This window comes from Sardina pilchardus, unplaced genomic scaffold (genome assembly GCF_963854185.1).
Source record: "Sardina pilchardus unplaced genomic scaffold, fSarPil1.1 HAP1_SCAFFOLD_105, whole genome shotgun sequence".
NCBI lineage: Eukaryota > Metazoa > Chordata > Actinopteri > Clupeiformes > Clupeidae > Sardina > Sardina pilchardus.
Genome location: NW_026910886.1, coordinates 40001 through 59507, shown reverse-complemented (window position 1 = coordinate 59507; position 19507 = coordinate 40001). Strand labels below are relative to the sequence as shown.

The 19507-nt window shown below is 56.3% G+C and overlaps 80 non-coding genes across 80 annotated transcripts in view; all 80 read left to right on the top strand.

The window, feature by feature from the left end:
• The first annotated feature begins 2 nt into the window (after positions 1 to 2).
• On the top strand, positions 3 to 121 carry LOC134074530 (5S ribosomal RNA). Its single transcript, XR_009937763.1, has one exon. It is a non-coding gene; the product is annotated as a 5S ribosomal RNA (ribosomal RNA).
• Positions 122 to 194: 73 nt separating this feature from the next.
• On the top strand, positions 195 to 313 carry LOC134074371 (5S ribosomal RNA). The gene has a single exon (XR_009937609.1). It is a non-coding gene; the product is annotated as a 5S ribosomal RNA (ribosomal RNA).
• Positions 314 to 386: 73 nt separating this feature from the next.
• On the top strand, positions 387 to 505 carry LOC134074329 (5S ribosomal RNA). The gene has a single exon (XR_009937569.1). It is a non-coding gene; the product is annotated as a 5S ribosomal RNA (ribosomal RNA).
• A 73-nt stretch (positions 506 to 578) lies between these two features.
• Positions 579 to 697, top strand: LOC134074571 (5S ribosomal RNA). Its single transcript, XR_009937802.1, has one exon. It is a non-coding gene; the product is annotated as a 5S ribosomal RNA (ribosomal RNA).
• A 73-nt stretch (positions 698 to 770) lies between these two features.
• LOC134074360 (5S ribosomal RNA) lies at positions 771 to 889 on the top strand. Its single transcript, XR_009937598.1, has one exon. It is a non-coding gene; the product is annotated as a 5S ribosomal RNA (ribosomal RNA).
• Positions 890 to 962: 73 nt separating this feature from the next.
• LOC134074328 (5S ribosomal RNA) lies at positions 963 to 1081 on the top strand. Its single transcript, XR_009937568.1, has one exon. It is a non-coding gene; the product is annotated as a 5S ribosomal RNA (ribosomal RNA).
• Positions 1082 to 1154: 73 nt separating this feature from the next.
• Positions 1155 to 1273, top strand: LOC134074518 (5S ribosomal RNA). Its single transcript, XR_009937751.1, has one exon. It is a non-coding gene; the product is annotated as a 5S ribosomal RNA (ribosomal RNA).
• A 73-nt stretch (positions 1274 to 1346) lies between these two features.
• On the top strand, positions 1347 to 1465 carry LOC134074327 (5S ribosomal RNA). The gene has a single exon (XR_009937567.1). It is a non-coding gene; the product is annotated as a 5S ribosomal RNA (ribosomal RNA).
• Positions 1466 to 1538: 73 nt separating this feature from the next.
• LOC134074517 (5S ribosomal RNA) lies at positions 1539 to 1657 on the top strand. The gene has a single exon (XR_009937750.1). It is a non-coding gene; the product is annotated as a 5S ribosomal RNA (ribosomal RNA).
• A 73-nt stretch (positions 1658 to 1730) lies between these two features.
• Positions 1731 to 1849, top strand: LOC134074349 (5S ribosomal RNA). The gene has a single exon (XR_009937587.1). It is a non-coding gene; the product is annotated as a 5S ribosomal RNA (ribosomal RNA).
• Positions 1850 to 1922: 73 nt separating this feature from the next.
• Positions 1923 to 2041, top strand: LOC134074436 (5S ribosomal RNA). The gene has a single exon (XR_009937671.1). It is a non-coding gene; the product is annotated as a 5S ribosomal RNA (ribosomal RNA).
• A 73-nt stretch (positions 2042 to 2114) lies between these two features.
• LOC134074541 (5S ribosomal RNA) lies at positions 2115 to 2233 on the top strand. The gene has a single exon (XR_009937774.1). It is a non-coding gene; the product is annotated as a 5S ribosomal RNA (ribosomal RNA).
• Positions 2234 to 2306: 73 nt separating this feature from the next.
• Positions 2307 to 2425, top strand: LOC134074337 (5S ribosomal RNA). The gene has a single exon (XR_009937576.1). It is a non-coding gene; the product is annotated as a 5S ribosomal RNA (ribosomal RNA).
• Positions 2426 to 2498: 73 nt separating this feature from the next.
• LOC134074326 (5S ribosomal RNA) lies at positions 2499 to 2617 on the top strand. The gene has a single exon (XR_009937566.1). It is a non-coding gene; the product is annotated as a 5S ribosomal RNA (ribosomal RNA).
• A 73-nt stretch (positions 2618 to 2690) lies between these two features.
• LOC134074516 (5S ribosomal RNA) lies at positions 2691 to 2809 on the top strand. The gene has a single exon (XR_009937749.1). It is a non-coding gene; the product is annotated as a 5S ribosomal RNA (ribosomal RNA).
• Positions 2810 to 3542: 733 nt separating this feature from the next.
• LOC134074515 (5S ribosomal RNA) lies at positions 3543 to 3661 on the top strand. Its single transcript, XR_009937748.1, has one exon. It is a non-coding gene; the product is annotated as a 5S ribosomal RNA (ribosomal RNA).
• Positions 3662 to 3734: 73 nt separating this feature from the next.
• LOC134074324 (5S ribosomal RNA) lies at positions 3735 to 3853 on the top strand. The gene has a single exon (XR_009937564.1). It is a non-coding gene; the product is annotated as a 5S ribosomal RNA (ribosomal RNA).
• A 73-nt stretch (positions 3854 to 3926) lies between these two features.
• Positions 3927 to 4045, top strand: LOC134074514 (5S ribosomal RNA). The gene has a single exon (XR_009937747.1). It is a non-coding gene; the product is annotated as a 5S ribosomal RNA (ribosomal RNA).
• Positions 4046 to 4118: 73 nt separating this feature from the next.
• On the top strand, positions 4119 to 4237 carry LOC134074323 (5S ribosomal RNA). The gene has a single exon (XR_009937563.1). It is a non-coding gene; the product is annotated as a 5S ribosomal RNA (ribosomal RNA).
• Positions 4238 to 4310: 73 nt separating this feature from the next.
• LOC134074601 (5S ribosomal RNA) lies at positions 4311 to 4429 on the top strand. Its single transcript, XR_009937830.1, has one exon. It is a non-coding gene; the product is annotated as a 5S ribosomal RNA (ribosomal RNA).
• Positions 4430 to 4502: 73 nt separating this feature from the next.
• On the top strand, positions 4503 to 4621 carry LOC134074573 (5S ribosomal RNA). The gene has a single exon (XR_009937804.1). It is a non-coding gene; the product is annotated as a 5S ribosomal RNA (ribosomal RNA).
• Positions 4622 to 8273: 3652 nt separating this feature from the next.
• On the top strand, positions 8274 to 8392 carry LOC134074513 (5S ribosomal RNA). The gene has a single exon (XR_009937746.1). It is a non-coding gene; the product is annotated as a 5S ribosomal RNA (ribosomal RNA).
• A 73-nt stretch (positions 8393 to 8465) lies between these two features.
• On the top strand, positions 8466 to 8584 carry LOC134074512 (5S ribosomal RNA). Its single transcript, XR_009937745.1, has one exon. It is a non-coding gene; the product is annotated as a 5S ribosomal RNA (ribosomal RNA).
• Positions 8585 to 8657: 73 nt separating this feature from the next.
• Positions 8658 to 8776, top strand: LOC134074510 (5S ribosomal RNA). The gene has a single exon (XR_009937743.1). It is a non-coding gene; the product is annotated as a 5S ribosomal RNA (ribosomal RNA).
• Positions 8777 to 8849: 73 nt separating this feature from the next.
• Positions 8850 to 8968, top strand: LOC134074509 (5S ribosomal RNA). The gene has a single exon (XR_009937742.1). It is a non-coding gene; the product is annotated as a 5S ribosomal RNA (ribosomal RNA).
• Positions 8969 to 9041: 73 nt separating this feature from the next.
• On the top strand, positions 9042 to 9160 carry LOC134074508 (5S ribosomal RNA). The gene has a single exon (XR_009937741.1). It is a non-coding gene; the product is annotated as a 5S ribosomal RNA (ribosomal RNA).
• Positions 9161 to 9232: 72 nt separating this feature from the next.
• On the top strand, positions 9233 to 9351 carry LOC134074507 (5S ribosomal RNA). Its single transcript, XR_009937740.1, has one exon. It is a non-coding gene; the product is annotated as a 5S ribosomal RNA (ribosomal RNA).
• A 73-nt stretch (positions 9352 to 9424) lies between these two features.
• Positions 9425 to 9543, top strand: LOC134074506 (5S ribosomal RNA). Its single transcript, XR_009937739.1, has one exon. It is a non-coding gene; the product is annotated as a 5S ribosomal RNA (ribosomal RNA).
• Positions 9544 to 9616: 73 nt separating this feature from the next.
• Positions 9617 to 9735, top strand: LOC134074505 (5S ribosomal RNA). The gene has a single exon (XR_009937738.1). It is a non-coding gene; the product is annotated as a 5S ribosomal RNA (ribosomal RNA).
• A 73-nt stretch (positions 9736 to 9808) lies between these two features.
• LOC134074504 (5S ribosomal RNA) lies at positions 9809 to 9927 on the top strand. Its single transcript, XR_009937737.1, has one exon. It is a non-coding gene; the product is annotated as a 5S ribosomal RNA (ribosomal RNA).
• A 73-nt stretch (positions 9928 to 10000) lies between these two features.
• LOC134074503 (5S ribosomal RNA) lies at positions 10001 to 10119 on the top strand. The gene has a single exon (XR_009937736.1). It is a non-coding gene; the product is annotated as a 5S ribosomal RNA (ribosomal RNA).
• A 73-nt stretch (positions 10120 to 10192) lies between these two features.
• LOC134074502 (5S ribosomal RNA) lies at positions 10193 to 10311 on the top strand. Its single transcript, XR_009937735.1, has one exon. It is a non-coding gene; the product is annotated as a 5S ribosomal RNA (ribosomal RNA).
• Positions 10312 to 10384: 73 nt separating this feature from the next.
• Positions 10385 to 10503, top strand: LOC134074322 (5S ribosomal RNA). The gene has a single exon (XR_009937562.1). It is a non-coding gene; the product is annotated as a 5S ribosomal RNA (ribosomal RNA).
• Positions 10504 to 10576: 73 nt separating this feature from the next.
• Positions 10577 to 10695, top strand: LOC134074501 (5S ribosomal RNA). The gene has a single exon (XR_009937734.1). It is a non-coding gene; the product is annotated as a 5S ribosomal RNA (ribosomal RNA).
• Positions 10696 to 10768: 73 nt separating this feature from the next.
• LOC134074499 (5S ribosomal RNA) lies at positions 10769 to 10887 on the top strand. Its single transcript, XR_009937732.1, has one exon. It is a non-coding gene; the product is annotated as a 5S ribosomal RNA (ribosomal RNA).
• A 73-nt stretch (positions 10888 to 10960) lies between these two features.
• On the top strand, positions 10961 to 11079 carry LOC134074498 (5S ribosomal RNA). The gene has a single exon (XR_009937731.1). It is a non-coding gene; the product is annotated as a 5S ribosomal RNA (ribosomal RNA).
• A 73-nt stretch (positions 11080 to 11152) lies between these two features.
• On the top strand, positions 11153 to 11271 carry LOC134074497 (5S ribosomal RNA). The gene has a single exon (XR_009937730.1). It is a non-coding gene; the product is annotated as a 5S ribosomal RNA (ribosomal RNA).
• Positions 11272 to 11344: 73 nt separating this feature from the next.
• LOC134074496 (5S ribosomal RNA) lies at positions 11345 to 11463 on the top strand. The gene has a single exon (XR_009937729.1). It is a non-coding gene; the product is annotated as a 5S ribosomal RNA (ribosomal RNA).
• A 73-nt stretch (positions 11464 to 11536) lies between these two features.
• On the top strand, positions 11537 to 11655 carry LOC134074495 (5S ribosomal RNA). The gene has a single exon (XR_009937728.1). It is a non-coding gene; the product is annotated as a 5S ribosomal RNA (ribosomal RNA).
• A 73-nt stretch (positions 11656 to 11728) lies between these two features.
• On the top strand, positions 11729 to 11847 carry LOC134074494 (5S ribosomal RNA). Its single transcript, XR_009937727.1, has one exon. It is a non-coding gene; the product is annotated as a 5S ribosomal RNA (ribosomal RNA).
• A 73-nt stretch (positions 11848 to 11920) lies between these two features.
• Positions 11921 to 12039, top strand: LOC134074493 (5S ribosomal RNA). The gene has a single exon (XR_009937726.1). It is a non-coding gene; the product is annotated as a 5S ribosomal RNA (ribosomal RNA).
• A 73-nt stretch (positions 12040 to 12112) lies between these two features.
• On the top strand, positions 12113 to 12231 carry LOC134074492 (5S ribosomal RNA). Its single transcript, XR_009937725.1, has one exon. It is a non-coding gene; the product is annotated as a 5S ribosomal RNA (ribosomal RNA).
• A 73-nt stretch (positions 12232 to 12304) lies between these two features.
• Positions 12305 to 12423, top strand: LOC134074491 (5S ribosomal RNA). The gene has a single exon (XR_009937724.1). It is a non-coding gene; the product is annotated as a 5S ribosomal RNA (ribosomal RNA).
• A 73-nt stretch (positions 12424 to 12496) lies between these two features.
• On the top strand, positions 12497 to 12615 carry LOC134074490 (5S ribosomal RNA). Its single transcript, XR_009937723.1, has one exon. It is a non-coding gene; the product is annotated as a 5S ribosomal RNA (ribosomal RNA).
• A 73-nt stretch (positions 12616 to 12688) lies between these two features.
• On the top strand, positions 12689 to 12807 carry LOC134074536 (5S ribosomal RNA). Its single transcript, XR_009937769.1, has one exon. It is a non-coding gene; the product is annotated as a 5S ribosomal RNA (ribosomal RNA).
• A 73-nt stretch (positions 12808 to 12880) lies between these two features.
• LOC134074488 (5S ribosomal RNA) lies at positions 12881 to 12999 on the top strand. Its single transcript, XR_009937721.1, has one exon. It is a non-coding gene; the product is annotated as a 5S ribosomal RNA (ribosomal RNA).
• A 73-nt stretch (positions 13000 to 13072) lies between these two features.
• Positions 13073 to 13191, top strand: LOC134074487 (5S ribosomal RNA). The gene has a single exon (XR_009937720.1). It is a non-coding gene; the product is annotated as a 5S ribosomal RNA (ribosomal RNA).
• A 73-nt stretch (positions 13192 to 13264) lies between these two features.
• On the top strand, positions 13265 to 13383 carry LOC134074486 (5S ribosomal RNA). Its single transcript, XR_009937719.1, has one exon. It is a non-coding gene; the product is annotated as a 5S ribosomal RNA (ribosomal RNA).
• A 73-nt stretch (positions 13384 to 13456) lies between these two features.
• LOC134074485 (5S ribosomal RNA) lies at positions 13457 to 13575 on the top strand. The gene has a single exon (XR_009937718.1). It is a non-coding gene; the product is annotated as a 5S ribosomal RNA (ribosomal RNA).
• Positions 13576 to 13648: 73 nt separating this feature from the next.
• On the top strand, positions 13649 to 13767 carry LOC134074484 (5S ribosomal RNA). The gene has a single exon (XR_009937717.1). It is a non-coding gene; the product is annotated as a 5S ribosomal RNA (ribosomal RNA).
• Positions 13768 to 13840: 73 nt separating this feature from the next.
• LOC134074483 (5S ribosomal RNA) lies at positions 13841 to 13959 on the top strand. The gene has a single exon (XR_009937716.1). It is a non-coding gene; the product is annotated as a 5S ribosomal RNA (ribosomal RNA).
• A 73-nt stretch (positions 13960 to 14032) lies between these two features.
• Positions 14033 to 14151, top strand: LOC134074482 (5S ribosomal RNA). Its single transcript, XR_009937715.1, has one exon. It is a non-coding gene; the product is annotated as a 5S ribosomal RNA (ribosomal RNA).
• Positions 14152 to 14224: 73 nt separating this feature from the next.
• Positions 14225 to 14343, top strand: LOC134074481 (5S ribosomal RNA). The gene has a single exon (XR_009937714.1). It is a non-coding gene; the product is annotated as a 5S ribosomal RNA (ribosomal RNA).
• Positions 14344 to 14416: 73 nt separating this feature from the next.
• Positions 14417 to 14535, top strand: LOC134074480 (5S ribosomal RNA). Its single transcript, XR_009937713.1, has one exon. It is a non-coding gene; the product is annotated as a 5S ribosomal RNA (ribosomal RNA).
• Positions 14536 to 14608: 73 nt separating this feature from the next.
• LOC134074478 (5S ribosomal RNA) lies at positions 14609 to 14727 on the top strand. Its single transcript, XR_009937712.1, has one exon. It is a non-coding gene; the product is annotated as a 5S ribosomal RNA (ribosomal RNA).
• A 73-nt stretch (positions 14728 to 14800) lies between these two features.
• LOC134074476 (5S ribosomal RNA) lies at positions 14801 to 14919 on the top strand. Its single transcript, XR_009937710.1, has one exon. It is a non-coding gene; the product is annotated as a 5S ribosomal RNA (ribosomal RNA).
• Positions 14920 to 14992: 73 nt separating this feature from the next.
• Positions 14993 to 15111, top strand: LOC134074475 (5S ribosomal RNA). The gene has a single exon (XR_009937709.1). It is a non-coding gene; the product is annotated as a 5S ribosomal RNA (ribosomal RNA).
• Positions 15112 to 15184: 73 nt separating this feature from the next.
• LOC134074474 (5S ribosomal RNA) lies at positions 15185 to 15303 on the top strand. The gene has a single exon (XR_009937708.1). It is a non-coding gene; the product is annotated as a 5S ribosomal RNA (ribosomal RNA).
• Positions 15304 to 15376: 73 nt separating this feature from the next.
• On the top strand, positions 15377 to 15495 carry LOC134074473 (5S ribosomal RNA). Its single transcript, XR_009937707.1, has one exon. It is a non-coding gene; the product is annotated as a 5S ribosomal RNA (ribosomal RNA).
• A 73-nt stretch (positions 15496 to 15568) lies between these two features.
• On the top strand, positions 15569 to 15687 carry LOC134074472 (5S ribosomal RNA). The gene has a single exon (XR_009937706.1). It is a non-coding gene; the product is annotated as a 5S ribosomal RNA (ribosomal RNA).
• A 73-nt stretch (positions 15688 to 15760) lies between these two features.
• On the top strand, positions 15761 to 15879 carry LOC134074471 (5S ribosomal RNA). Its single transcript, XR_009937705.1, has one exon. It is a non-coding gene; the product is annotated as a 5S ribosomal RNA (ribosomal RNA).
• Positions 15880 to 15952: 73 nt separating this feature from the next.
• Positions 15953 to 16071, top strand: LOC134074470 (5S ribosomal RNA). Its single transcript, XR_009937704.1, has one exon. It is a non-coding gene; the product is annotated as a 5S ribosomal RNA (ribosomal RNA).
• A 73-nt stretch (positions 16072 to 16144) lies between these two features.
• On the top strand, positions 16145 to 16263 carry LOC134074469 (5S ribosomal RNA). The gene has a single exon (XR_009937703.1). It is a non-coding gene; the product is annotated as a 5S ribosomal RNA (ribosomal RNA).
• A 73-nt stretch (positions 16264 to 16336) lies between these two features.
• LOC134074468 (5S ribosomal RNA) lies at positions 16337 to 16455 on the top strand. Its single transcript, XR_009937702.1, has one exon. It is a non-coding gene; the product is annotated as a 5S ribosomal RNA (ribosomal RNA).
• Positions 16456 to 16528: 73 nt separating this feature from the next.
• LOC134074467 (5S ribosomal RNA) lies at positions 16529 to 16647 on the top strand. Its single transcript, XR_009937701.1, has one exon. It is a non-coding gene; the product is annotated as a 5S ribosomal RNA (ribosomal RNA).
• Positions 16648 to 16720: 73 nt separating this feature from the next.
• On the top strand, positions 16721 to 16839 carry LOC134074465 (5S ribosomal RNA). The gene has a single exon (XR_009937699.1). It is a non-coding gene; the product is annotated as a 5S ribosomal RNA (ribosomal RNA).
• Positions 16840 to 16912: 73 nt separating this feature from the next.
• Positions 16913 to 17031, top strand: LOC134074464 (5S ribosomal RNA). Its single transcript, XR_009937698.1, has one exon. It is a non-coding gene; the product is annotated as a 5S ribosomal RNA (ribosomal RNA).
• Positions 17032 to 17104: 73 nt separating this feature from the next.
• Positions 17105 to 17223, top strand: LOC134074462 (5S ribosomal RNA). The gene has a single exon (XR_009937697.1). It is a non-coding gene; the product is annotated as a 5S ribosomal RNA (ribosomal RNA).
• A 73-nt stretch (positions 17224 to 17296) lies between these two features.
• On the top strand, positions 17297 to 17415 carry LOC134074461 (5S ribosomal RNA). Its single transcript, XR_009937696.1, has one exon. It is a non-coding gene; the product is annotated as a 5S ribosomal RNA (ribosomal RNA).
• A 73-nt stretch (positions 17416 to 17488) lies between these two features.
• Positions 17489 to 17607, top strand: LOC134074460 (5S ribosomal RNA). The gene has a single exon (XR_009937695.1). It is a non-coding gene; the product is annotated as a 5S ribosomal RNA (ribosomal RNA).
• A 73-nt stretch (positions 17608 to 17680) lies between these two features.
• Positions 17681 to 17799, top strand: LOC134074459 (5S ribosomal RNA). Its single transcript, XR_009937694.1, has one exon. It is a non-coding gene; the product is annotated as a 5S ribosomal RNA (ribosomal RNA).
• A 73-nt stretch (positions 17800 to 17872) lies between these two features.
• Positions 17873 to 17991, top strand: LOC134074458 (5S ribosomal RNA). Its single transcript, XR_009937693.1, has one exon. It is a non-coding gene; the product is annotated as a 5S ribosomal RNA (ribosomal RNA).
• A 73-nt stretch (positions 17992 to 18064) lies between these two features.
• Positions 18065 to 18183, top strand: LOC134074457 (5S ribosomal RNA). The gene has a single exon (XR_009937692.1). It is a non-coding gene; the product is annotated as a 5S ribosomal RNA (ribosomal RNA).
• Positions 18184 to 18256: 73 nt separating this feature from the next.
• Positions 18257 to 18375, top strand: LOC134074456 (5S ribosomal RNA). Its single transcript, XR_009937691.1, has one exon. It is a non-coding gene; the product is annotated as a 5S ribosomal RNA (ribosomal RNA).
• A 73-nt stretch (positions 18376 to 18448) lies between these two features.
• On the top strand, positions 18449 to 18567 carry LOC134074455 (5S ribosomal RNA). The gene has a single exon (XR_009937690.1). It is a non-coding gene; the product is annotated as a 5S ribosomal RNA (ribosomal RNA).
• A 73-nt stretch (positions 18568 to 18640) lies between these two features.
• LOC134074453 (5S ribosomal RNA) lies at positions 18641 to 18759 on the top strand. Its single transcript, XR_009937688.1, has one exon. It is a non-coding gene; the product is annotated as a 5S ribosomal RNA (ribosomal RNA).
• Positions 18760 to 18832: 73 nt separating this feature from the next.
• Positions 18833 to 18951, top strand: LOC134074452 (5S ribosomal RNA). The gene has a single exon (XR_009937687.1). It is a non-coding gene; the product is annotated as a 5S ribosomal RNA (ribosomal RNA).
• A 73-nt stretch (positions 18952 to 19024) lies between these two features.
• Positions 19025 to 19143, top strand: LOC134074451 (5S ribosomal RNA). Its single transcript, XR_009937686.1, has one exon. It is a non-coding gene; the product is annotated as a 5S ribosomal RNA (ribosomal RNA).
• Positions 19144 to 19216: 73 nt separating this feature from the next.
• LOC134074450 (5S ribosomal RNA) lies at positions 19217 to 19335 on the top strand. Its single transcript, XR_009937685.1, has one exon. It is a non-coding gene; the product is annotated as a 5S ribosomal RNA (ribosomal RNA).
• A 73-nt stretch (positions 19336 to 19408) lies between these two features.
• Positions 19409 to 19507, top strand: part of LOC134074449 (5S ribosomal RNA) — a 119-nt gene continuing 20 nt past the window's right edge. The window contains exon 1 of the ribosomal RNA XR_009937684.1: positions 19409 to 19507. This exon is cut by the window's right edge and continues 20 nt beyond it. This is a non-coding gene — a ribosomal RNA (5S ribosomal RNA).

Below are 19507 nucleotides of genomic sequence, written 5' to 3'. Positions count from 1 at the left end.
TCGCTTACGGCCATACCGCGCTGGGCACGCCCGCTCTCGTCTGATCTCGGAAGCTAAGCAGCGCAGGGCCCGGTTAGTACTTGGATGGGAGACCGCCTGGGAATACCGGGTGCTGTAAGCGTTTTGCTTTGGATTGAGCTGCTTGCAGCCGCACCAGCTGCGCTTGAGGACTGGGTCCGAGTGGGGAGTTAATCGCTTACGGCCATACCGCGCTGAGCACGCCCGCTCTCGTCTGATCTCGGAAGCTAAGCAGCGCAGGGCCCGGTTAGTACTTGGATGGGAGACCGCCTGGGAATACCGGGTGCCGTAAGCATTTTGCTTTGGATTGAGCTGCTTGCAGCCGCACCAGCTGCGCTTGAGGACTGGGTCCGAGTGGGGAGTTAATCGCTTACGGCCATACCGCGCTGAGCACGCCCGCTCTCGTCTGATCTCGGAAGCTAAGCAGCGCAGGGCCCGGTTAGTACTTGGATGGGAGACCGCCTGGGAATACCGGGTGCCGTAAGCGTTTTGCTTTGGATTGAGCTGCTTGCAGCCGCACCAGCTGCGCTTGAGGACTGGGTCCGAGTGGGGAGTTAATCGCTTACGGCCATACCGCGCTGAGCACGCCCGCTCTCGTCTGATCTCGGAAGCTAAGCAGCGCAGGGCCCGCTTAGTACTTGGATGGGAGACCGCCTGGGAATACCGGGTGCTGTAAGCGTTTTGCTTTGGATTGAGCTGCTTGCAGCCGCACCAGCTGCGCTTGAGGACTGGGTCCGAGTGGGGAGTTAATCGCTTACGGCCATACCGCGCTGAGCACGCCCGCTCTCGTCTGATCTCGGAAGCTAAGCAGCGCAGGGCCCGGTTAGTACTTGGATGGGAGACCGCCTGGGAATACCGGGTGCCGTAAGCATTTTGCTTTGGATTGAGCTGCTTGCAGCCGCACCAGCTGCGCTTGAGGACTGGGTCCGAGTGGGGAGTTAATCGCTTACGGCCATACCGCGCTGAGCACGCCCGCTCTCGTCTGATCTCGGAAGCTAAGCAGCGCAGGGCCCGGTTAGTACTTGGATGGGAGACCGCCTGGGAATACCGGGTGCCGTAAGCGTTTTGCTTTGGATTGAGCTGCTTGCAGCCGCACCAGCTGCGCTTGAGGACTGGGTCCGAGTGGGGAGTTAATCGCTTACGGCCATACCGCGCTGAGCACGCCCGCTCTCGTCTGATCTCGGAAGCTAAGCAGCGCAGGGCCCGGTTAGTACTTGGATGGGAGACCGCCTGGGAATACCGGGTGCTGTAAGCGTTTTGCTTTGGATTGAGCTGCTTGCAGCCGCACCAGCTGCGCTTGAGGACTGGGTCCGAGTGGGGAGTTAATCGCTTACGGCCATACCGCGCTGAGCACGCCCGCTCTCGTCTGATCTCGGAAGCTAAGCAGCGCAGGGCCCGGTTAGTACTTGGATGGGAGACCGCCTGGGAATACCGGGTGCCGTAAGCGTTTTGCTTTGGATTGAGCTGCTTGCAGCCGCACCAGCTGCGCTTGAGGACTGGGTCCGAGTGGGGAGTTAATCGCTTACGGCCATACCGCGCTGAGCACGCCCGCTCTCGTCTGATCTCGGAAGCTAAGCAGCGCAGGGCCCGGTTAGTACTTGGATGGGAGACCGCCTGGGAATACCGGGTGCTGTAAGCGTTTTGCTTTGGATTGAGCTGCTTGCAGCCGCACCAGCTGCGCTTGAGGACTGGGTCCGAGTGGGGAGTTAATCGCTTACGGCCATACCGCGCTGAGCACGCCCGCTCTCGTCTGATCTCGGAAGCTAAGCAGCGCAGGGCCCGGTTAGTACTTGGATGGGAGACCGCCTGGGAATACCGGGTGCCGTAAGCATTTTGCTTTGGATTGAGCTGCTTGCAGCCGCACCAGCTGCGCTTGAGGACTGGGTCCGAGTGGGGAGTTAACCGCTTACGGCCATACCGCGCTGAGCACGCCCGCTCTCGTCTGATCTCGGAAGCTAAGCAGCGCAGGGCCCGGTTAGTACTTGGATGGGAGACCGCCTGGGAATACCGGGTGCCGTAAGCCTTTTGCTTTGGATTGAGCTGCTTGCAGCCGCACCAGCTGCGCTTGAGGACTGGGTCCGAGTGGGGAGTTAATCGCTTACGGCCATACCGTGCTGAGCACGCCCGCTCTCGTCTGATCTCGGAAGCTAAGCAGCGCAGGGCCCGGTTAGTACTTGGATGGGAGACCGCCTGGGAATACCGGGTGCTGTAAGCGTTTTGCTTTGGATTGAGCTGCTTGCAGCCGCACCAGCTGCGCTTGAGGACTGGGTCCGAGTGGGGAGTTAATCGCTTACGGCCATACCGCGCTGAGCACGCCCGCTCTCGTCTGATCTCGGAAGCTAAGCAGCGCAGGGCCCGGTTAGTACTTGGATGGGAGACCGCCTGGGAATACCGGGTGCCGTAAGCATTTTGCTTTGGATTGAGCTGCTTGCAGCCGCACCAGCTGCGCTTGAGGACTGGGTCCGAGTGGGGAGTTAATCGCTTACGGCCATACCGCGCTGAGCACGCCCGCTCTCGTCTGATCTCGGAAGCTAAGCAGCGCAGGGCCCGGTTAGTACTTGGATGGGAGACCGCCTGGGAATACCGGGTGCCGTAAGCGTTTTGCTTTGGATTGAGCTGCTTGCAGCCGCACCAGCTGCGCTTGAGGACTGGGTCCGAGTGGGGAGTTAATCGCTTACGGCCATACCGCGCTGAGCACGCCCGCTCTCGTCTGATCTCGGAAGCTAAGCAGCGCAGGGCCCGGTTAGTACTTGGATGGGAGACCGCCTGGGAATACCGGGTGCTGTAAGCGTTTTGCTTTGGATTGAGCTGCTTGCAGCCGCACCAGCTGCGCTTGAGGACTGGGTCCGAGTGGGGAGTTAACCCTCATGTTGTCCTCAAATTTTACCGACGTTCGTTATCCTTGGGGTCAATTTGACCCCAGCTAACAAAACTCTCAAAAAATGATTGAAATTATTTTTTTTACCCAGTTTTTTTTGTGGTAGGTACTTAACAAGAGTGTAATAACCACCATCAAAAGCCCTAAAAAACAATCCCACCCCCCCACACCCTTTTATGAACCCTGGAACACTGGCTGGCAATATGGCCAATTCAGTGTCAACAGCCCAAAGGCTGAGTTTTCGGACTTTTTCAGACCTGCCAAAATAACTTATATGTAATATGTACTTGTTTATGTAATAATGATAATAAGTACATGTTCTCATACTATTACAATAATAATATTCATATTGTGTCAACTTTTCATTTATGGCTATGGCTATGGCTATGGCTATGGTTATTTAGCAGACGCCTCATGTTTCATAAAAATGGGGTCAAATTGACCCCAATACCACCAACGTAACTATTTTTTTTACAGGACATTGGAAACATATTTTTGTGCAAATTTCATGTTTACTCTATTGTACCCTTCAAATGAGGAAAAGTCATGAAACTTGAAGCAAAACAAAAAAAGTGAACCATGTATTTTAGGATGTTAAACACTGCTTGGGGTCAAATTGACCCCAAGGACAAGATGAGGGTTAATCGCTTACGGCCATACCGCGCTGAGCACGCCCGCTCTCGTCTGATCTCGGAAGCTAAGCAGCGCAGGGCCCGGTTAGTACTTGGATGGGAGACCGCCTGGGAATACCGGGTGCTGTAAGCGTTTTGCTTTGGATTGAGCCGCTTGCAGCCGCACCAGCTGCGCTTGAGGACTGGGTCCGAGTTGGGAGTTAATCGCTTACGGCCATACCGCGCTGAGCACGCCCGCTCTCGTCTGATCTCGGAAGCTAAGCAGCGCAGGGCCCGGTTAGTACTTGGATGGGAGACCGCCTGGGAATACCGGGTGCCGTAAGCGTTTTGCTTTGGATTGAGCTGCTTGCAGCCGCACCAGCTGCGCTTGAGGACTGGGTCCGAGTGGGGAGTTAATCGCTTACGGCCATACCGCGCTGAGCACGCCCGCTCTCGTCTGATCTCGGAAGCTAAGCAGCGCAGGGCCCGGTTAGTACTTGGATGGGAGACCGCCTGGGAATACCGGGTGCTGTAAGCGTTTTGCTTTGGATTGAGCTGCTTGCAGCCGCACCAGCTGCGCTTGAGGACTGGGTCCGAGTGGGGAGTTAATCGCTTACGGCCATACCGCGCTGAGCACGCCCGCTCTCGTCTGATCTCGGAAGCTAAGCAGCGCAGGGCCCGGTTAGTACTTGGATGGGAGACCGCCTGGGAATACCGGGTGCCGTAAGCGTTTTGCTTTGGATTGAGCTGCTTGCAGCCGCACCAGCTGCGCTTGAGGACTGGTTCCGAGTGGGGAGTTAATCGCTTACGGCCATACCGCGCTGAGCACGCCCCCTCTCGTCTGATCTCGGAAGCTAAGCAGCGCAGGGCCCGGTTAGTACTTGGATGGGAGACCGCCTGGGAATACCGGGTGCTGTAAGCGTTTTGCTTTGGATTGAGCTGCTTGCAGCCGCACCAGCTGCGCTTGAGGACTGGGTCCGAGTGGGGAGTTAATCGCTTACGGCCATACCGCGCTGAGCACGGCCGCTCTCGTCTGATCTCGGAAGCTAAGCAGCGCAGGGCCCGGTTAGTACTTGGATGGGAGACCGCCTGGGAATACCGGGTGCCGTAAGCGTTTTGCTTTGGATTGAGCTGCTTGCAGCCGCACCAGCTGCGCTTGAGGACTGGGTCCGAGTGGGGAGTTAACACTAGAAGCGCCAAGCACCGGTCATTTGACCGCTGACGCGTATTACTAGAAGCGCCGTGTAGGTTTGACCTAGATATACCTAGAACGGCCGGGCTGCGGTCATTTGACCGCAGTGATTACAAAAAAAAAAAAAATCTTTTCACTCGATTCAATTCCAGGACCCTACGTTCACGACTTTTCCTAAATATGCGTGTTTTGTCACCCAGGATTTTTACATGACCAAAAGCACACCGGTACAAGCTAGTTTAGAGCTATTTTGCGCTCACTTATGTGACAACACTATGTTGTCTCGCGTTCGGCCATGTTTGTCCAGGCTGCTATTCTCTTTTCTCACAGCAGATGTCGCAAGGGTTTCCTGTCAGTCGGGCATGAGAATAATATTTTACCATAAAACATATAGTTTATATATGTGCAATATGTATTATATATGTGATTTATTTTAATAACTATTTTTCATTTACATGGCATAGTCTATGGAGGCGATTTACAGTGGTAAAATGCGAGTTTGTTTTGAAAACGTTGTTCTGCGACGTTGTTCTATTAGGCAGGCCTAGCCTACGTGTATAAAAAATATTTTCAGCTGAAATTCGTCGAAGCCTATTTGTACGTAGCTGGGCGCGTATGCCTACGTACATTCATAGTTGTATCTTATCTTCTATTTGTAGGCTATCTTTTAAAGCTCAGACTAATAAGCATTTTCTTACATAGCCTATTTGCTGGACAAAGAACTATATTTCCAAAGCTTTGCGATGCATCCATTCAGTGGCGCAACGTTAAATCTCTCGACTACTATGCAGGAGACCCGGGTTCGCAACTTGGCACGAGCAGATCATGTAGCTTATATAGACTGAATTCGCAGACTGTTTTTCAATGTCGACGAACAAATATTCTTTGTAAATGGTTTTTCATAACAAACTATCTGAAATAAACGGATGAATCACAATACTAGCCAAATTGAGCCGCCATCTGACAAACTTTGACTAAGCCAGTTAGACTTTTTGCATCTAAAAATAATTATATCATAGAGACACGCGAAAAATAAACGAGCCTAGAAATTAGGCTAGGCTACATGAGATTTTCCCACTGGACACACCACATCAGTATTGTGCTCGGTGCTACGATATAGAACTCACAGTGAGTTGACATGGGGGAAAGAAGCAAGCAACGTAGCCTAATCTTGATCTCGCCTTACATACTTTCCTAATTCCTACGTAGGGCTAGTCAGACTTTTGTTAAATCTCCAGGGCCAGGTTGCACAAACACCAAAACCAAAGATTGATGATATGAACCAAATATTCTGGAACAGACGGATTTACAACATTGAACGCGATAGGTTATTAGGCTTACGAAAAAGTACTATAGGAATCTTATAGTATTTTGGGACTAAATATTGTAGGAATCTTATAGGAATACTATAGTAAATTGGGACATACTACAGAAGTACTACAAGATTGCTATAGAAATACTATAGCGGCTAGAGGATATTATAGAGGTAGGCTATTACAGAACAAAAGAGAAGTCCGTGATGCGACTTCCACCGTTTCCTTTCCTGTTCACAACGCATGCAGTCTACATTGAAGTGAAACGTGCAGAACGTTGTCCAAAACAATACAATAACATTGTGTGTTGAGATCTAGTACAATATAGACATCTGCAGACATGAAGTGGCAACTAAAGCCATGATCAGTCATGAAAACGTTGGCGGCTGCAGCCTCATTTAGGTTTTGGCTGGGCCAGCTAGCCAGCCAACTACTTCATCAGCCAGCCGTTATTCTCAAAGCAAATGGCTTCGGGGTCTATACATAACACACTATCCATTGCAACATAGCCTATTTGAAACCGATCATTCCCCCTCCCCCATACTCTCGTCTAGGCTAGGCTACTACAGACATCACCGCGCATCGAGGACGATTAACTGCCTCCCCACCCCCACCGCCTCTCTCTGTGCATAGGCTAGGCTGTAGGCATGGCTATTTAGGCAACTCGTGGAAGAATGCGCAATCATGTTTCATCGCATATGCGCGTTTCAGAATGTTCGAATTCGCCAGCGTGCGTGTAGTTGTGTGAATAGAAAAAACAGAACATAGCCTATATTTATTGATGCTTTGCTTAAAATAATTTCCGCTATGATCAAGTCGGGAATCGAACCAGCAATCCTTTGGATTTGAGGCCGAAGCTCTAACCAGTGAGCTACAATTCTCCTCTACAGAACAGTTAAAATGTGTATATCAATGCTGGATCTCGAAGTCACGCAGCCTAGACGTTAGCTTAAATTGTAGAAACAATAGACCTCTGAAGTTCGCCTACAAAAAAGCTACCATCTTTGCCCATATAAGGAGTTACGGTATCTGACGATTTTTCCTATGGGAAATTAACATGGGGATTTGGAATTATCACACCTGTTAAACTCTCGCGGGGATGACAAAATCGGAAATTCAGGTGTTTTCCTGAACACACTTTTGTCCTCTGCCTTCGAGAGGAATCTGTGATCTCCGGTATGCGAAAGCGGCAGACTTTGATTTTCGCTACCCCAGAGCTAACTTGCAATGCAACTTGCCATTGAGTTAGTTAGCCAGTTAGCTCTGGGGTAGCAAAAATCAAAGTGTGCCGACCTCACGAACCGGAGATCACAGTATGCACAAGAAGGCAGAGGACAAAAGTGTGTTCAGGAAAACGTCTTTATTTAAGACTATGTCGTGCCCGCGTGAGTTTAACAGGTGCGATAATTCAAAATCCCCATGTTATTTTCCCATAGGAAAAATCGCCAGATACCGAATCTCAAAGATGGCAGCTTTTTTGTAGGCGAACTTCAGAGGTCTATAAGCCCATAGCCTTTTTTCAGCAGACATCGCAAACATATCATACACATTCACAAAACGGAAAATATCTTTCTGCTCAGCATAGCTCTCTATCTCCCTCCCTCCGATGTAGCTAGACCCCATAAGATGCTTCTCCCTAAATGAATAAAAAATGTTTTAGAAAGTAGCCACGGTAGCCTGTAAAATGCGGCCTGAAATCCTGGCTACTGTGTAGGCTAATTGAAACCAGACTGTTCATTGTCGGCAGACTGTTCATTTTCGGCGGCGCAAACAGATAGGCTACCTATTAAATGAATAGAAGTGAATTTGGGGAGTGAATTGACTTTTACCCATTCACTTTTAGAGCATTTTAGTTGAAAGTCAAGTTTGCTTAAGGTTTGTTCAAGAACTCTTCCAGAGTTTTTACCTCAAACAACACAAATCAACACAACTAAATGAACAGACAACTCGAACGTGCTGTATGTCATAATGAAACAACCACAGACTATCAACAAGACGGTCTGACACGAATGATAATAGTGCAAACTGAATTTATGACCAAACGATTTGATTCGTGCACGAAGCGCCATCTAGCGATCATTTTGTGTAAGTAGCAGCCTCCCAGTCTAAGGACTCAGCGGTCTTTTGACCGCCTCGCCGCGCTTTAAGTAGTTCACAACAGCACGGCGCTTCTAGTAGGTCGTCAAAGCGGTCAAATGACCGGGGCGCGGCGCTTCTAGGTATAAGTAGGTCAGAACGGCGCGGCGCTTCTAGTGTTAATCGCTTACGGCCATACCGCGCTGAGCACGCCCGCTCTCGTCTGATCTCGGAAGCTAAGCAGCGCAGGGCCCGGTTAGTACTTGGATGGGAGACCGCCTGGGAATACCGGGTGCTGTAAGCGTTTTGCTTTGGATTGAGCTGCTTGCAGCCGCACCAGCTGCGCTTGAGGACTGGGTCCGAGTGGGGAGTTTATCGCTTACGGCCATACCGCGCTGAGCACGCCCGCTCTCGTCTGATCTCGGAAGCTAAGCAGCGCAGGGCCCGGTTAGTACTTGGATGGGAGACCGCCTGGGAATACCGGGTGCTGTAAGCGTTTTGCTTTGGATTGAGCTGCTTGCAGCCGCACCAGCTGCGCTTGAGGACTGGGTCCGAGTGGGGAGTTAATCGCTTACGGCCATACCGCGCTGAGCACGCCCGCTCTCGTCTGATCTCGGAAGCTAAGCAGCGCAGGGCCCGGTTAGTACTTGGATGGGAGACCGCCTGGGAATACCGGGTGCTGTAAGCGTTTTGCTTTGGATTGAGCTGCTTGCAGCCGCACCAGCTGCGCTTGAGGACTGGGTCCGAGTGGGGAGTTAATCGCTTACGGCCATACCGCGCTGAGCACGCCCGCTCTCGTCTGATCTCGGAAGCTAAGCAGCGCAGGGCCCGGTTAGTACTTGGATGGGAGACCGCCTGGGAATACCGGGTGCTGTAAGCGTTTTGCTTTGGATTGAGCTGCTTGCAGCCGCACCAGCTGCGCTTGAGGACTGGGTCCGAGTGGGGAGTTAATCGCTTACGGCCATACCGCGCTGAGCACGCCCGCTCTCGTCTGATCTCGGAAGCTAAGCAGCGCAGGGCCCGGTTAGTACTTGGATGGGAGACCGCCTGGGAATACCGGGTGCTGTAAGCGTTTTGCTTTGGATTGAGCTGCTTGCAGCCGCACCAGCTGCGCTTGAGGACTGGGTCCGAGTGGGGATTAATCGCTTACGGCCATACCGCGCTGAGCACGCCCGCTCTCGTCTGATCTCGGAAGCTAAGCAGCGCAGGGCCCGGTTAGTACTTGGATGGGAGACCGCCTGGGAATACCGGGTGCTGTAAGCGTTTTGCTTTGGATTGAGCTGCTTGCAGCCGCACCAGCTGCGCTTGAGGACTGGGTCCGAGTGGGGAGTTAATCGCTTACGGCCATACCGCGCTGAGCACGCCCGCTCTCGTCTGATCTCGGAAGCTAAGCAGCGCAGGGCCCGGTTAGTACTTGGATGGGAGACCGCCTGGGAATACCGGGTGCTGTAAGCGTTTTGCTTTGGATTGAGCTGCTTGCAGCAGCACCAGCTGCGCTTGAGGACTGGGTCCGAGTGGGGAGTTAATCGCTTACGGCCATACCGCGCTGAGCACGCCCGCTCTCGTCTGATCTCGGAAGCTAAGCAGCGCAGGGCCCGGTTAGTACTTGGATGGGAGACCGCCTGGGAATACCGGGTGCTGTAAGCGTTTTGCTTTGGATTGAGCTGCTTGCAGCCGCACCAGCTGCGCTTGAGGACTGGGTCCGAGTGGGGAGTTAATCGCTTACGGCCATACCGCGCTGAGCACGCCCGCTCTCGTCTGATCTCGGAAGCTAAGCAGCGCAGGGCCCGGTTAGTACTTGGATGGGAGACCGCCTGGGAATACCGGGTGCTGTAAGCGTTTTGCTTTGGATTGAGCTGCTTGCAGCCGCACCAGCTGCGCTTGAGGACTGGGTCCGAGTGGGGAGTTAATCGCTTACGGCCATACCGCGCTGAGCACGCCCGCTCTCGTCTGATCTCGGAAGCTAAGCAGCGCAGGGCCCGGTTAGTACTTGGATGGGAGACCGCCTGGGAATACCGGGTGCTGTAAGCGTTTTGCTTTGGATTGAGCTGCTTGCAGCCGCACCAGCTGCGCTTGAGGACTGGGTCCGAGTGGGGAGTTAATCGCTTACGGCCATACCGCGCTGAGCACGCCCGCTCTCGTCTGATCTCGGAAGCTAAGCAGCGCAGGGCCCGGTTAGTACTTGGATGGGAGACCGCCTGGGAATACCGGGTGCTGTAAGCGTTTTGCTTTGGATTGAGCTGCTTGCAGCCGCACCAGCTGCGCTTGAGGACTGGGTCCGAGTTGGGAGTTAATCGCTTACGGCCATACCGCGCTGAGCACGCCCGCTCTCGTCTGATCTCGGAAGCTAAGCAGCGCAGGGCCCGGTTAGTACTTGGATGGGAGACCGCCTGGGAATACCGGGTGCCGTAAGCGTTTTGCTTTGGATTGAGCTGCTTGCAGCCGCACCAGCTGCGCTTGAGGACTGGGTCCGAGTGGGGAGTTAATAGCTTACGGCCATACCGCGCTGAGCACGCCCGCTCTCGTCTGATCTCGGAAGCTAAGCAGCGCAGGGCCCGGTTAGTACTTGGATGGGAGACCGCCTGGGAATACCGGGTGCTGTAAGCGTTTTGCTTTGGATTGAGCTGCTTGCAGCCGCACCAGCTGCGCTTGAGGACTGGGTCCGAGTGGGGAGTTAATCGCTTACGGCCATACCGCGCTGAGCACGCCCGCTCTCGTCTGATCTCGGAAGCTAAGCAGCGCAGGGCCCGGTTAGTACTTGGATGGGAGACCGCCTGGGAATACCGGGTGCTGTAAGCGTTTTGCTTTGGATTGAGCTGCTTGCAGCCGCACCAGCTGCGCTTGAGGACTGGGTCCGAGTGGGGAGTTAATCGCTTACGGCCATACCGCGCTGAGCACGCCCGCTCTCGTCTGATCTCGGAAGCTAAGCAGCGCAGGGCCCGGTTAGTACTTGGATGGGAGACCGCCTGGGAATACCGGGTGCTGTAAGCGTTTTGCTTTGGATTGAGCTGCTTGCAGCCGCACCAGCTGCGCTTGAGGACTGGGTCCGAGTGGGGAGTTAATCGCTTACGGCCATACCGCGCTGAGCACGCCCGCTCTCGTCTGATCTCGGAAGCTAAGCAGCGCAGGGCCCGGTTAGTACTTGGATGGGAGACCGCCTGGGAATACCGGGTGCTGTAAGCGTTTTGCTTTGGATTGAGCTGCTTGCAGCCGCACCAGCTGCGCTTGAGGACTGGGTCCGAGTGGGGAGTTAATCGCTTACGGCCATACCGCGCTGAGCACGCCCGCTCTCGTCTGATCTCGGAAGCTAAGCAGCGCAGGGCCCGGTTAGTACTTGGATGGGAGACCGCCTGGGAATACCGGGTGCTGTAAGCGTTTTGCTTTGGATTGAGCTGCTTGCAGCCGCACCAGCTGCGCTTGAGGACTGGGTCCGAGTGGGGAGTTAATCGCTTACGGCCATACCGCGCTGAGCACGCCCGCTCTCGTCTGATCTCGGAAGCTAAGCAGCGCAGGGCCCGGTTAGTACTTGGATGGGAGACCGCCTGGGAATACCGGGTGCTGTAAGCGTTTTGCTTTGGATTGAGCTGCTTGCAGCCGCACCAGCTGCGCTTGAGGACTGGGTCCGAGTGGGGAGTTAATCGCTTACGGCCATACCGCGCTGAGCACGCCCGCTCTCGTCTGATCTCGGAAGCTAAGCAGCGCAGGGCCCGGTTAGTACTTGGATGGGAGACCGCCTGGGAATACCGGGTGCTGTAAGCGTTTTGCTTTGGATTGAGCTGCTTGCAGCCGCACCAGCTGCGCTTGAGGACTGGGTCCGAGTGGGGAGTTAATCGCTTACGGCCATACCGCGCTGAGCACGCCCGCTCTCGTCTGATCTCGGAAGCTAAGCAGCGCAGGGCCCGGTTAGTACTTGGATGGGAGACCGCCTGGGAATACCGGGTGCTGTAAGCGTTTTGCTTTGGATTGAGCTGCTTGCAGCCGCACCAGCTGCGCTTGAGGACTGGGTCCGAGTGGGGAGTTAATCGCTTACGGCCATACCGCGCTGAGCACGCCCGCTCTCGTCTGATCTCGGAAGCTAAGCAGCGCAGGGCCCGGTTAGTACTTGGATGGGAGACCGCCTGGGAATACCGGGTGCTGTAAGCGTTTTGCTTTGGATTGAGCTGCTTGCAGCCGCACCAGCTGCGCTTGAGGACTGGGTCCGAGTGGGGAGTTAATCGCTTACGGCCATACCGCGCTGAGCACGCCCGCTCTCGTCTGATCTCGGAAGCTAAGCAGCGCAGGGCCCGGTTAGTACTTGGATGGGAGACCGCCTGGGAATACCGGGTGCTGTAAGCGTTTTGCTTTGGATTGAGCTGCTTGCAGCCGCACCAGCTGCGCTTGAGGACTGGGTCCGAGTGGGGAGTTAATCGCTTACGGCCATACCGCGCTGAGCACGCCCGCTCTCGTCTGATCTCGGAAGCTAAGCAGCGCAGGGCCCGGTTAGTACTTGGATGGGAGACCGCCTGGGAATACCGGGTGCTGTAAGCGTTTTGCTTTGGATTGAGCTGCTTGCAGCCGCACCAGCTGCGCTTGAGGACTGGGTCCGAGTGGGGAGTTAATCGCTTACGGCCATACCGCGCTGAGCACGCCCGCTCTCTTCTGATCTCGGAAGCTAAGCAGCGCAGGGCCCGGTTAGTACTTGGATGGGAGACCGCCTGGGAATACCGGGTGCTGTAAGCGTTTTGCTTTGGATTGAGCTGCTTGCAGCCGCACCAGCTGCGCTTGAGGACTGGGTCCGAGTGGGGAGTTAATCGCTTACGGCCATACCGCGCTGAGCACGCCCGCTCTCGTCTGATCTCGGAAGCTAAGCAGCGCAGGGCCCGGTTAGTACTTGGATGGGAGACCGCCTGGGAATACCGGGTGCTGTAAGCGTTTTGCTTTGGATTGAGCTGCTTGCAGCCGCACCAGCTGCGCTTGAGGACTGGGTCCGAGTGGGGAGTTAATCGCTTACGGCCATACCGCGCTGAGCACGCCCGCTCTCGTCTGATCTCGGAAGCTAAGCAGCGCAGGGCCCGGTTAGTACTTGGATGGGAGACCGCCTGGGAATACCGGGTGCTGTAAGCGTTTTGCTTTGGATTGAGCTGCTTGCAGCCGCACCAGCTGCGCTTGAGGACTGGGTCCGAGTGGGGAGTTAATCGCTTACGGCCATACCGCGCTGAGCACGCCCGCTCTCGTCTGATCTCGGAAGCTAAGCAGCGCAGGGCCCGGTTAGTACTTGGATGGGAGACCGCCTGGGAATACCGGGTGCTGTAAGCGTTTTGCTTTGGATTGAGCTGCTTGCAGCCGCACCAGCTGCGCTTGAGGACTGGGTCCGAGTGGGGAGTTAATCGCTTACGGCCATACCGCGCTGAGCACGCCCGCTCTCGTCTGATCTCGGAAGCTAAGCAGCGCAGGGCCCGGTTAGTACTTGGATGGGAGACCGCCTGGGAATACCGGGTGCTGTAAGCGTTTTGCTTTGGATTGAGCTGCTTGCAGCCGCACCAGCTGCGCTTGAGGACTGGGTCCGAGTGGGGAGTTAATCGCTTACGGCCATACCGCGCTGAGCACGCCCGCTCTCGTCTGATCTCGGAAGCTAAGCAGCGCAGGGCCCGGTTAGTACTTGGATGGGAGACCGCCTGGGAATACCGGGTGCTGTAAGCGTTTTGCTTTGGATTGAGCTGCTTGCAGCCGCACCAGCTGCGCTTGAGGACTGGGTCCGAGTGGGGAGTTAATCGCTTACGGCCATACCGCGCTGAGCACGCCCGCTCTCGTCTGATCTCGGAAGCTAAGCAGCGCAGGGCCCGGTTAGTACTTGGATGGGAGACCGCCTGGGAATACCGGGTGCTGTAAGCGTTTTGCTTTGGATTGAGCTGCTTGCAGCCGCACCAGCTGCGCTTGAGGACTGGGTCCGAGTGGGGAGTTAATCGCTTACGGCCATACCGCGCTGAGCACGCCCGCTCTCGTCTGATCTCGGAAGCTAAGCAGCGCAGGGCCCGGTTAGTACTTGGATGGGAGACCGCCTGGGAATACCGGGTGCTGTAAGCGTTTTGCTTTGGATTGAGCTGCTTGCAGCCGCACCAGCTGCGCTTGAGGACTGGGTCCGAGTGGGGAGTTAATCGCTTACGGCCATACCGCGCTGAGCACGCCCGCTCTCGTCTGATCTCGGAAGCTAAGCAGCGCAGGGCCCGGTTAGTACTTGGATGGGAGACCGCCTGGGAATACCGGGTGCTGTAAGCGTTTTGCTTTGGATTGAGCTGCTTGCAGCCGCACCAGCTGCGCTTGAGGACTGGGTCCGAGTGGGGAGTTAATCGCTTACGGCCATACCGCGCTGAGCACGCCCGCTCTCGTCTGATCTCGGAAGCTAAGCAGCGCAGGGCCCGGTTAGTACTTGGATGGGAGACCGCCTGGGAATACCGGGTGCTGTAAGCGTTTTGCTTTGGATTGAGCTGCTTGCAGCCGCACCAGCTGCGCTTGAGGACTGGGTCCGAGTGGGGAGTTAATCGCTTACGGCCATACCGCGCTGAGCACGCCCGCTCTCGTCTGATCTCGGAAGCTAAGCAGCGCAGGGCCCGGTTAGTACTTGGATGGGAGACCGCCTGGGAATACCGGGTGCTGTAAGCGTTTTGCTTTGGATTGAGCTGCTTGCAGCCGCACCAGCTGCGCTTGAGGACTGGGTCCGAGTGGGGAGTTAATCGCTTACGGCCATACCGCGCTGAGCACGCCCGCTCTCGTCTGATCTCGGAAGCTAAGCAGCGCAGGGCCCGGTTAGTACTTGGATGGGAGACCGCCTGGGAATACCGGGTGCTGTAAGCGTTTTGCTTTGGATTGAGCTGCTTGCAGCCGCACCAGCTGCGCTTGAGGACTGGGTCCGAGTGGGGAGTTAATCGCTTACGGCCATACCGCGCTGAGCACGCCCGCTCTCGTCTGATCTCGGAAGCTAAGCAGCGCAGGGCCCGGTTAGTACTTGGATGGGAGACCGCCTGGGAATACCGGGTGCTGTAAGCGTTTTGCTTTGGATTGAGCTGCTTGCAGCCGCACCAGCTGCGCTTGAGGACTGGGTCCGAGTGGGGAGTTAATCGCTTACGGCCATACCGCGCTGAGCACGCCCGCTCTCGTCTGATCTCGGAAGCTAAGCAGCGCAGGGCCCGGTTAGTACTTGGATGGGAGACCGCCTGGGAATACCGGGTGCTGTAAGCGTTTTGCTTTGGATTGAGCTGCTTGCAGCCGCACCAGCTGCGCTTGAGGACTGGGTCCGAGTGGGGAGTTAATCGCTTACGGCCATACCGCGCTGAGCACGCCCGCTCTCGTCTGATCTCGGAAGCTAAGCAGCGCAGGGCCCGGTTAGTACTTGGATGGGAGACCGCCTGGGAATACCGGGTGCTGTAAGCGTTTTGCTTTGGATTGAGCTGCTTGCAGCCGCACCAGCTGCGCTTGAGGACTGGGTCCGAGTGGGGAGTTAATCGCTTACGGCCATACCGCGCTGAGCACGCCCGCTCTCGTCTGATCTCGGAAGCTAAGCAGCGCAGGGCCCGGTTAGTACTTGGATGGGAGACCGCCTGGGAATACCGGGTGCTGTAAGCGTTTTGCTTTGGATTGAGCTGCTTGCAGCCGCACCAGCTGCGCTTGAGGACTGGGTCCGAGTGGGGAGTTAATCGCTTACGGCCATACCGCGCTGAGCACGCCCGCTCTCGTCTGATCTCGGAAGCTAAGCAGCGCAGGGCCCGGTTAGTACTTGGATGGGAGACCGCCTGGGAATACCGGGTGCTGTAAGCGTTTTGCTTTGGATTGAGCTGCTTGCAGCCGCACCAGCTGCGCTTGAGGACTGGGTCCGAGTGGGGAGTTAATCGCTTACGGCCATACCGCGCTGAGCACGCCCGCTCTCGTCTGATCTCGGAAGCTAAGCAGCGCAGGGCCCGGTTAGTACTTGGATGGGAGACCGCCTGGGAATACCGGGTGCTGTAAGCGTTTTGCTTTGGATTGAGCTGCTTGCAGCCGCACCAGCTGCGCTTGAGGACTGGGTCCGAGTGGGGAGTTAATCGCTTACGGCCATACCGCGCTGAGCACGCCCGCTCTCGTCTGATCTCGGAAGCTAAGCAGCGCAGGGCCCGGTTAGTACTTGGATGGGAGACCGCCTGGGAATACCGGGTGCTGTAAGCGTTTTGCTTTGGATTGAGCTGCTTGCAGCCGCACCAGCTGCGCTTGAGGACTGGGTCCGAGTGGGGAGTTAATCGCTTACGGCCATACCGCGCTGAGCACGCCCGCTCTCGTCTGATCTCGGAAGCTAAGCAGCGCAGGGCCCGGTTAGTACTTGGATGGGAGACCGCCTGGGAATACCGGGTGCTGTAAGCGTTTTGCTTTGGATTGAGCTGCTTGCAGCCGCACCAGCTGCGCTTGAGGACTGGGTCCGAGTGGGGAGTTAATCGCTTACGGCCATACCGCGCTGAGCACGCCCGCTCTCGTCTGATCTCGGAAGCTAAGCAGCGCAGGGCCCGGTTAGTACTTGGATGGGAGACCGCCTGGGAATACCGGGTGCTGTAAGCGTTTTGCTTTGGATTGAGCTGCTTGCAGCCGCACCAGCTGCGCTTGAGGACTGGGTCCGAGTGGGGAGTTAATCGCTTACGGCCATACCGCGCTGAGCACGCCCGCTCTCGTCTGATCTCGGAAGCTAAGCAGCGCAGGGCCCGGTTAGTACTTGGATGGGAGACCGCCTGGGAATACCGGGTGCTGTAAGCGTTTTGCTTTGGATTGAGCTGCTTGCAGCCGCACCAGCTGCGCTTGAGGACTGGGTCCGAGTGGGGAGTTAATCGCTTACGGCCATACCGCGCTGAGCACGCCCGCTCTCGTCTGATCTCGGAAGCTAAGCAGCGCAGGGCCCGGTTAGTACTTGGATGGGAGACCGCCTGGGAATACCGGGTGCTGTAAGCGTTTTGCTTTGGATTGAGCTGCTTGCAGCCGCACCAGCTGCGCTTGAGGACTGGGTCCGAGTGGGGAGTTAATCGCTTACGGCCATACCGCGCTGAGCACGCCCGCTCTCGTCTGATCTCGGAAGCTAAGCAGCGCAGGGCCCGGTTAGTACTTGGATGGGAGACCGCCTGGGAATACCGGGTGCTGTAAGCGTTTTGCTTTGGATTGAGCTGCTTGCAGCCGCACCAGCTGCGCTTGAGGACTGGGTCCGAGTGGGGAGTTAATCGCTTACGGCCATACCGCGCTGAGCACGCCCGCTCTCGTCTGATCTCGGAAGCTAAGCAGCGCAGGGCCCGGTTAGTACTTGGATGGGAGACCGCCTGGGAATACCGGGTGCTGTAAGCGTTTTGCTTTGGATTGAGCTGCTTGCAGCCGCACCAGCTGCGCTTGAGGACTGGGTCCGAGTGGGGAGTTAATCGCTTACGGCCATACCGCGCTGAGCACGCCCGCTCTCGTCTGATCTCGGAAGCTAAGCAGCGCAGGGCCCGGTTAGTACTTGGATGGGAGACCGCCTGGGAATACCGGGTGCTGTAAGCGTTTTGCTTTGGATTGAGCTGCTTGCAGCCGCACCAGCTGCGCTTGAGGACTGGGTCCGAGTGGGGAGTTAATCGCTTACGGCCATACCGCGCTGAGCACGCCCGCTCTCGTCTGATCTCGGAAGCTAAGCAGCGCAGGGCCCGGTTAGTACTTGGATGGGAGACCGCCTGGGAATACCGGGTGCTGTAAGCGTTTTGCTTTGGATTGAGCTGCTTGCAGCCGCACCAGCTGCGCTTGAGGACTGGGTCCGAGTGGGGAGTTAATCGCTTACGGCCATACCGCGCTGAGCACGCCCGCTCTCGTCTGATCTCGGAAGCTAAGCAGCGCAGGGCCCGGTTAGTACTTGGATGGGAGACCGCCTGGGAATACCGGGTGCTGTAAGCGTTTTGCTTTGGATTGAGCTGCTTGCAGCCGCACCAGCTGCGCTTGAGGACTGGGTCCGAGTGGGGAGTTAATCGCTTACGGCCATACCGCGCTGAGCACGCCCGCTCTCGTCTGATCTCGGAAGCTAAGCAGCGCAGGGCCCGGTTAGTACTTGGATGGGAGACCGCCTGGGAATACCGGGTGCTGTAAGCGTTTTGCTTTGGATTGAGCTGCTTGCAGCCGCACCAGCTGCGCTTGAGGACTGGGTCCGAGTGGGGAGTTAATCGCTTACGGCCATACCGCGCTGAGCACGCCCGCTCTCGTCTGATCTCGGAAGCTAAGCAGCGCAGGGCCCGGTTAGTACTTGGATGGGAGACCGCCTGGGAATACCGGGTGCTGTAAGCGTTTTGCTTTGGATTGAGCTGCTTGCAGCCGCACCAGCTGCGCTTGAGGACTGGGTCCGAGTGGGGAGTTAATCGCTTACGGCCATACCGCGCTGAGCACGCCCGCTCTCGTCTGATCTCGGAAGCTAAGCAGCGCAGGGCCCGGTTAGTACTTGGATGGGAGACCGCCTGGGAATACCGGGTGCTGTAAGCGTTTTGCTTTGGATTGAGCTGCTTGCAGCCGCACCAGCTGCGCTTGAGGACTGGGTCCGAGTGGGGAGTTAATCGCTTACGGCCATACCGCGCTGAGCACGCCCGCTCTCGTCTGATCTCGGAAGCTAAGCAGCGCAGGGCCCGGTTAGTACTTGGATGGGAGACCGCCTGGGAATACCGGGTGCTGTAAGCGTTTTGCTTTGGATTGAGCTGCTTGCAGCCGCACCAGCTGCGCTTGAGGACTGGGTCCGAGTGGGGAGTTAATCGCTTACGGCCATACCGCGCTGAGCACGCCCGCTCTCGTCTGATCTCGGAAGCTAAGCAGCGCAGGGCCCGGTTAGTACTTGGATGGGAGACCGCCTGGGAATACCGGGTGCTGTAAGCGTTTTGCTTTGGATTGAGCTGCTTGCAGCCGCACCAGCTGCGCTTGAGGACTGGGTCCGAGTGGGGAGTTAATCGCTTACGGCCATACCGCGCTGAGCACGCCCGCTCTCGTCTGATCTCGGAAGCTAAGCAGCGCAGGGCCCGGTTAGTACTTGGATGGGAGACCGCCTGGGAATACCGGGTGCTGTAAGCGTTTTGCTTTGGATTGAGCTGCTTGCAGCCGCACCAGCTGCGCTTGAGGACTGGGTCCGAGTGGGGAGTTAATCGCTTACGGCCATACCGCGCTGAGCACGCCCGCTCTCGTCTGATCTCGGAAGCTAAGCAGCGCAGGGCCCGGTTAGTACTTGGATGGGAGACCGCCTGGGAATACCGGGTGCTGTAAGCGTTTTGCTTTGGATTGAGCTGCTTGCAGCCGCACCAGCTGCGCTTGAGGACTGGGTCCGAGTGGGGAGTTAATCGCTTACGGCCATACCGCGCTGAGCACGCCCGCTCTCGTCTGATCTCGGAAGCTAAGCAGCGCAGGGCCCGGTTAGTACTTGGATGGGAGACCGCCTGGG